At 44.8% G+C, this 8,273-nt stretch overlaps 1 long non-coding RNA gene across 1 annotated transcript; it reads right to left on the reverse strand.

Annotated features, from left to right (window-relative positions):
* Window positions 1–724: 724 nt before the first annotated feature.
* LOC309538117 lies at window positions 725–7,996 on the reverse strand. Its single transcript, XR_014222118.1, has 2 exons — window positions 7,816–7,996; window positions 725–876 (listed from the first exon to the last, which is right to left on the reverse strand). It is a non-coding gene; the product is annotated as an uncharacterized lncRNA (long non-coding RNA).
* Between the last annotated feature and the right edge of the window lie 277 nt (window positions 7,997–8,273).

Here is an 8,273-nt window from a genome sequence, read left to right on the forward strand (position 1 = left end):
AGCTCCCCTTATCTAGTTATGCTTGGATCAAGAAGAGCTATACCGAACAAGACACAAGCAGGAATGCAAGAGACTCACCGTGCCGCTACCTGAACTGGGCGGCGCTGGTGGGCAGGGATGCCTGAATGTGTGTTGGAGAAGGCCTCTCGTCTCAAAAAAGGTGCTCAAAAGTAGAGCCGCCAAGGGTCCTACTTTATAGTCCTCTGTTTGAAGGAATCCTTTACTTGACGAGTTGTCCTGTCCATGTCCAGTTTAAAGATAAGGAACCACAAGAAGGAAGAGGTGGGGCGGGACTTGAACTTGCCCAGTTTGCGGGGGGGGGGCTTGCAGGGGGGGTGGGGGCTAATCCTTCTATTCTATTGCAGACGTGCTTCCAAGTAAGCCTGCATTTTTTGCTATTGCGGATTACGAGAACAGTATGCGCTCTCCCACCTATGGTGCTGAAGATGGGAAAATTTCCCCCACTTTCAGTTTCAAAACAAAAAAAGCCCTTTCTGGTGCGGATGAGGTTCTGTCTAGAATGAAGCTTTTGTGTTGCCCTCCAGCGCCACCTTGCTGCCCATCGCAGCATCATTTGTTGCTTTTACAAAAGGCTCCTTCAACTCTTGGGTTTCTGCTCCCTGCCACCCGGAACTCTTTCCCACGACAGGAAGCCCTTAGACCACCCTCTCCCTCCTCAAACTGGCCCTGCGAGACAAGCAGTCCCACTTGCATCTTGCTCCCCTTGCATCTCCTGTGACGGTTTTCCTCTTGTCTCTTTATTGAAACCTCCCTTACAACAGCCCTGTAAGGTAAGATAGGCTCAGGTAGTAACTGGTCCAGTGAGACTCATTGCAGCGAGATCTGTAGCTGGTTCTCCCTGGTGATGGGCCAATGCTGTAGTAGTAGTAGTAGTAATAATAATAATAATAATAATAATAATAATAATAATAATTTATTTATTATTTATACCCTGCCCATCTGGCTGGGTTTCCCCAGCCACTCTGGGTGGCTTCCAACAAAACACTAAAATACAATAACCTGTAACCTCCATCTTTCTCTCTCTCCTCTTTATATCCCACTCAGAGCCATGGAGATTGAGGGTGCTGTATGCAGTCATGGTGAGAAATGTATTCAGAATAAATCCAGGTCAATCTTGAGGCAAGGATGGTGTTTGGCTGTTGAATATTAGGCACTCTTGGAGTGGAGAGACCTGGGTTCAAACCCATGCCGAGCTATGACACTCACTAGGTGTCCTTTGGCCCAGTCTCTATCTCTGAGCATAACCTGCCAATGACCTGCAGTCCTGCCTCTGAATCAGGGCTTCCCAAACTTGGGTCTCCAGCTGTTTCTTCGGACTACACCTCCCATCATCCCTAGCTAGCAGGATCAGCGGTGAAGAATGATGGGAACTGTAGTCTGAAAACAGCTGGAGACCCAAGTTTGGGGAAACCCTGCTCTAAAGGATTGATTCCTCCTTCACTTATCATAGGCAGGTAACATTCAGCAACGTCTAAGCGAATTACTAGAATCAGACAGGAGCTAAATCACAACATTTTCCCAACAGGATCCCCACCAGTCCTTGCTGGAAGATGGTATTTACGTCCTCAGTAAAATGTTCCTTGGCAGATGAGCAATTGTTACCCTAACCACTGCAAAGTGGTCTCTGGATCTATTTTAAGCTGCATAATGTACTATTCAATATCCTTTTGATTATGGCAGAGATTTGAGCCTTTACTTGAAGAGCATGTCCCTGTGTGTAAGTTTTGTTGATGTGAGTACTGCAAATGTATTATTTACGACAGAGAAAAGTCCCCCCACCCCCGCTGCCTCCTTTTGCTGTTTAAGGCAGCGCAGGTGCTTTTTGCAAGACCCTTTGCTGTGTCTCAGAAATGACTACAGCTCCACCTAGTGGGAAAGCATGTGGGCATTTTTCCTACATCCTGTTATCGCCAATCTCTTATGGCAAAGGTTCCCCATGTTTTAAAATGGATCTTGTTTTTGCATATTTAAGGCTTGTTCTTTTTAGGAAGCAGAAAATGGAGGGTGCTGTAAATTTTGGAGTGAGCTCAAGGAGATTTAGCAACAGCTCTGAAAGGTTCCCACTGCCTTATATCGTTTATTAGAAGAAACAAAAATAAGCCACATCTCAGTGGGACTCCAAATGCTTGCAGGCATCCCCCGACTCTTAAAAAGGAACCTTCTGTATCTAGGGCAGATTCCAAAGTCACCAAAAGCCTTAGCGCACAGCAGAATAGACTTGATAATAACAGAAAGTGGGATGTTCCCAGTGCAGATAGAATAATAGAATTGTAGATTTGGAAGGAGATCTATGCTTGAAAATCTCTAATGAAGGAGAGTCCACAATCTCCTGAGGGAGTCTCTTCCACTGTTGAACAGTTCTTTCCATCAGAAAGTTATTCCTGATGTTTAGTGGGAATCTCCTTTCTTGTAACTTAAAGCCATGGTTCGAGTCCTACCTTCCAGAGCAGGAGAAAACAAGCTTGCTCCATCTTCCATGTGACAGCCCTTGAGATATTTAAAGATGGCTATCAAATCTCCTCTCAGTCTCCTCTTTAACAGGCTTAACACACTCAGTGCCTTCAAACGTTCCTCATAAGGCTTGGTTTTCAGACAGCTGTTGCAGCAAAAAACAACCACCACAATGCAGTGGTGTGGCTAACTTCTCGCCCTTCAGATGTTGCTGGACTACAGCTACCATCATCCCTGACTAGTAGTCATGACAACCAGGGCTGATAGGATCTGAAATCCAACATCATCTGGAAGACCACAGGTTCCCCATCTCTACTCCAGAGGAAGAGTGGGCACCACTGCCTTCACTCTGATTGGTTCCAGGGCAAGGCTTCCAATGAAGAAATATGTATGATGTTGGCACAAGCTATGGCAACTTGTAGGAGTGCTGTTGCCACTGGTGTTAAGTTTGCTACCAGCCTTACATCCTTTCACAGCCCCCTCTCTCAATGTACCAAAGTGCTCTTGGGTTTCTTTCCTTTAATTGAAGTTATAGTAGAGTTTAAAGCTTGGAAGCTGGCACTATCCAGTCCCACCAGCAGCTGTTCTGTCTCATTCTCATGACAGCAACATTGCTTTAAAAAGGTTAATAAAACACACAAAGGTCCCACTGGTAAAAGGGAGAAAAGGTTCTTTACCTGTTTCTTCTTCATATTTACAAGAATGGCTTTGGACTCTAAACTCACATGGTGGGAGCTAGTTCCATGGATGCCTCATTCAGGAGAGATAGAGTGATAGATAGATGATAGATAGATGATAGATAGATACATAGATAGATAGATAGATAGATAGATAGATGATAGATGACAGACAGACAGACAGATATAGATGATAATAGATAGATAGATACGTGATAGATAGATAGATGATAGATAGATGATTGATAGATGATTGATAGATGATAGATAGATAGATAGATAGATAGATAGATAGATAGATGATAGATAGATAGATGATGATAGATAGATAGATGATAGATAGATAGATAGATAGATAGATAGATAGATAGATAGATAGATAGATGATAGACAGACAGACAGACAGACAGACAGACAGACAGATATAGATAGATAGATGAGAGAGAGAGAAGGAGAAGGTGTGTGTGTTTTGCAAGGAACCACAAAGTGTATTTATCCCTATCCGTTGGTTTCAGCCCTGCCTTCTGCTGAACGGAGGCATGCAAGTTTGCTTAAAATCAACAAATGTCACCTTCAACTTTGCTGCATGCTAAAGTTTTCCTTTGCAGGGCATTTAGCTCAATTCTGTTTATTAACAATATACCCATGACCTAACCATGTTGACACTTGCTCTTGTTGTTGTCGCCGCCCCCCCCCCCCCGCCGCATCATTAAGTTTTGCAGATAGAGGGTTAAAAACAAAAACTTCACAAGTCATTGCATTCCTAGGCGGATCCCTCTCACATGCACAGACACCATCCTTTAAATCTCCTTCTTCTTTGTGGCAAAATGCAGAAGAGGATATAATCTGTTGGGGATCTGGACTCTGAGAATTGGCCTCCTGAGGTTTGATCATGGTGCTGGAGATGAATGGAGACGTATCAACTCTGGCATCTCAAAGCTATGCAATTTGCTGTGTGTGAGAGGAAGGACTGGTGGATTCAGTGGAGAATGGGACAGAGACCTTTCAGTTTCTATTAGGGATGGGGATTCAGCCAAGCTGGCAGGAATAATCTTCAAGTCCAAGAATGAAAACAAGGACTGCAGGTTCTTCTCCTGTTATAAAGACTGAAAGAGCCAGTTGCCATCACCTGTAGGATACAGTCCCATTAAAAATGAGGATTCTCAGGAGGAAACTTCCCAGGTGAAGAGAGACAGGCATGCACAAACACCTTTGCTGCATCATATACGGTATTTTTTTTTACCTACCACCATGCAATTTGGGGAAAACACCGCCTCTGCCAGTGTAAAGTAAAACTTGTCAGTGCCCATGGTACCTTCCCAATTCTCCCATTGCAGATGCTATTCACAGTCTCCCCCCCCCCTTTTTTTAAAAAGGTTTTAAATTAACATTTAAATTATTTTCAATCCTTTCCTTGGCTACATTTCCCTAATAATCATTTCTTTCATGATTGCGTCCCTCTCCTTATAATTGTAGCATCCCTCCCACTTTCTTTTGATTTCCTTTGATGCTCATTTCTCCCTCCATTCTTTCTTCAGTGAAGCTTAGCCCTCCTCTTGCCCTCTGGATCTAACTCCCTTCCACAGGTTAGTAGCTATTGATCCAACCATTCTTTTTCATCTTACTTCAGAAATTATTAAAGGCTCTGCTGCTTTTCCCTATCAACAGCCTCTTGGACTTCAGTTTTGTCCTATTCCTAGGTCAATTGCTTAACTCCCTTTTCTTCTCATGCTTTCCCATCTTATCCTTTTCTCTCTAATTCATTCCTCCTTCTGAGAGGCATTTGTTTGCCTTCTGTGAGGGCAGGAAGCAGCTACTCATGATTGTCATATGATCTCTTGTTTCAGAGCCAGCGTGCTCTAGTGGGTAAAGCGTTGAACTAGTGCCCAGGAGACCAGGGTTCAAATCCCCACTCATCCATGAAGCTCACTGGGTGACCTTAGGCCAGTCACTGTGCCTTTCAGCCTAACATACCTCACAGGTTTCTTGTGGGGATTAAATGAGGAGGGGTAGAACCATGTTTGCCACTTGGAGCTCCTTGGAGAAAAAAGTGGGCTATAAATACATAAAATAAAATAAGTAAGATGGCATCCCTCTTGCACCTGAACAAATTGTAAACATGGGAGGGCCAGAGGGTGAATGCTGAGGGGAAGGCTAGGCAAGGGAAACATTCTGGCCCATATCATAGATGCAAAAAGGGCAGAAGGCCACAATGGTTGTCCCAGACTGAGACAGGATTTTGGATCTAAGGAAGGAAAAAGGGAATGGGAGTACAAGAGCAAGAGACTCTTGTTTGGATGAAGATATAGAACAGAGAGGAAGCAAGAGGGAATTGCTATGAACTCCTCAGCCCCTTCAGGATCCAGCATGATTTGGCAGCCCCAAAGAAAGAGGAGGAAGACCCATTGGCCCATCTAGCTCAGTACTGTCTACACTGGGTGGCAGCAGCAGTCCAGGAGGTTGCCCCCCCCCCCGGGCCCGTCTGCAGAAACCAGACTCTGAATACCCATTCAGTACAGATCATTTTGAGTGGAGTCGTAATCTCCTGCCAGGGAAAAGAACGCTGGTGGCCGTGGTCCAATCCGCAACAAATTGCCTTTGTTCTTCCAATTAATTTCGTCTTCCACTTAGTGTGCAGCACATGTATAATTAGCTCTCCGAAATGAGAGGGAAATGTTGTTCTGGAAAAAAGCGTATGAAATACCCCAAAGAGACCGTCCAGCCGGCTCTCCCCAGTGTTCTCCATCATATCTGTTACCACTTTAATTACCAGTGAGCTGCCTTGTTTAAAGTTATTTTATGGATGAGGCCTTCCCTACTATTAGGAAAGCGGCAATGTAGAAAAGTGGTGGGAAGTGTCACAGAAACTGCATTTTTCTGTATGGATCTGGCATTGTGCATGTGCTCCCTTTAGCTGGGTCAGAAAACCCTGTGGTGTGAATGTCTGGATATAACATCCTTGCGGTGAGTGGGCATGGGGAAAGAAATCAAAACATAAAATTTTTCTATTTGGAACAACCTTGGCTGGCGTTTTCAAGTGTTTTGCTTGAAAACTCAAGCAGACCAGTTATTCCCCACCTTTTAACATGCAGTATGTCTGCTATATAGGCACTGTGGTGTAGTAGTTGGACTAGGATCTGGGAGAACAGGGTTCGAATCCTCACTCAGTCATGAAGCTCATTCAGTGACCTTGGACCAGCCACTGTCCCTCAGTCTAACCTCCCTCATGGGATTTATGTGAGGGTAAAATGAGGATTTTGTCCTCCTCTATGCTCCCCATTGGGACGCGGGTGGCGCTGTGGGTAAAACCTCAGTGCCTAGGACTTGCCGATCGTATGGTTGGCGGTTCGAATCCCTGCGGTGGGGTGAGCTCCCGTCGTTCGGTCCCAGCTCCTGCCCACCTAACAGTTTGAAAGCACTCTTAAGTGCAAGTAGATAAATAGGGACCGCTTTATAGCAGGATGGTAAACGGCATTTCCGTGTGCTGCGCTGGTGCTGGCTCGCCAGAGCAGCTTCATCACGCTGGCCATGTGACCCGGAAGTGTCTGCGGACAGCGCTGGCTCCCGGCCTCTTAAGCGAGATCAGCACGCAACCCTAGAGTCGGACACGACTGCCCGTAAAGGCAGGGGTACCTTTACCTTTACCTTATCCTCCCCATCAGAATGCCAAGTTAACCCAGTTTCTGCACCAATGGAAGCTGCATTCTAACAGCCACATTACTTTGCCTGTAATTCTGGGAGATATGTGCTGCTCATGTCTCCTAATCTGAGATGCCAACTGTTTCAGTTTCCTTGATTCAATTCTCTCAGTTGCAGCAAGCTCTAGAGAACATTTCAGAAACATCAATTCTTCCCCCACTTCTGCTCTCATTGTCAATTGTCAGTCTAGTAACTGTTTTAAACACTCCCCCATATCCAACTGGTACAAATTTATGGGAATTTAGGACTAATGTTAGCTTTCTCTCAGATTCCCTTTTGTCCTCTTCTTATAAAAGGTTTTCAGAATTTTCAGCACTGGACAGTTCTCTCTCGACTATATCTTTGTTAATAATCTCACTTCTGATTTTATCCTGCCTGCTTTTAAACTAGCTGGATACATATTTACTACAGTCTTCCTCAGCCTGGTGCACGCCAGATATTTAAGAGTAGCACTCTCATCAGCCCTGGACAGCTCAGCTTAGCTGACTGGGACTGATGGGAGTTGGAATGGGGGTTACCAATGTTGTGCCTTCTAGATGCTGTTGAACTACAGTTCTCATGTTGGCTGGGGCTGATGGGAGCTGTAGTCCAACATCTGGAGGGCATCACATTGTCTACCCTAAACTAGAAGATGACAAATTAGACGAGGTTTCATTTGCTACATATATATTTCACCTTCATCCAAAGGCATTCAGGGTTACTAAAGTAAACACAATTTTTAAAGAGTAGATTGGTGGCCTCTTTAGATCTAGATGTTGTGGGACTCCAACTCCTATCAGCTCCAGCTACCATGGCCAATTATCAGGAATGATGAGAGCTAGGGGTTCAACAATGTCTGGAGGGCACAGTGTTGGTTATCCCAGTTTTAGATACTGATGCAGCCTACTTCTAGTGATTCCCTCTCACAATGGAACCATCACAAATTCTTTTTAAGCTCCTGATCATTCCTGTATCACCACATCCTTACATCCCCCATGTCCCATATGATGTCAGATATGGGGTGGATAGATGTGATTGTGGGAAAACAGCTACGGATCAGGATCCGTGCCAGGCCTGATTAGGCCCAGTGTCTGGAGGCTCCCTATCTTTATCCTAGAGCTCTATGGCCTGTTCTGCCTTCTCTCAAGGTATCCTGTGTCCTGGCTCCTATTTGAAGATCATTGACTTACAGCATAATTGTTGCCAAGGTGTTTATTCCAGAATCCATTACAATGCCCAGATGTAGATCAGATTACAGGGTACACAATTCAGAAGTTCATAGCAGAGCTCTAGGATACATGACTAGTGTAAGACATTGTCTCAGCATTTGACATGCCCCATGAGCTCCCCCTTTGGAGAGTGGGGTGGGCCCAGTAATTCACATTATTATCAAACCAAGCCTTAAAAGAGGGCAAGCAAACAAGCACTCCTGCATATAGGCTGGAA

This window comes from Podarcis vaucheri (genome assembly GCF_965113315.1).
Source record: "Podarcis vaucheri genome assembly, chromosome: 7".
Lineage (NCBI taxonomy): Eukaryota > Metazoa > Chordata > Lepidosauria > Squamata > Lacertidae > Podarcis > Podarcis vaucheri.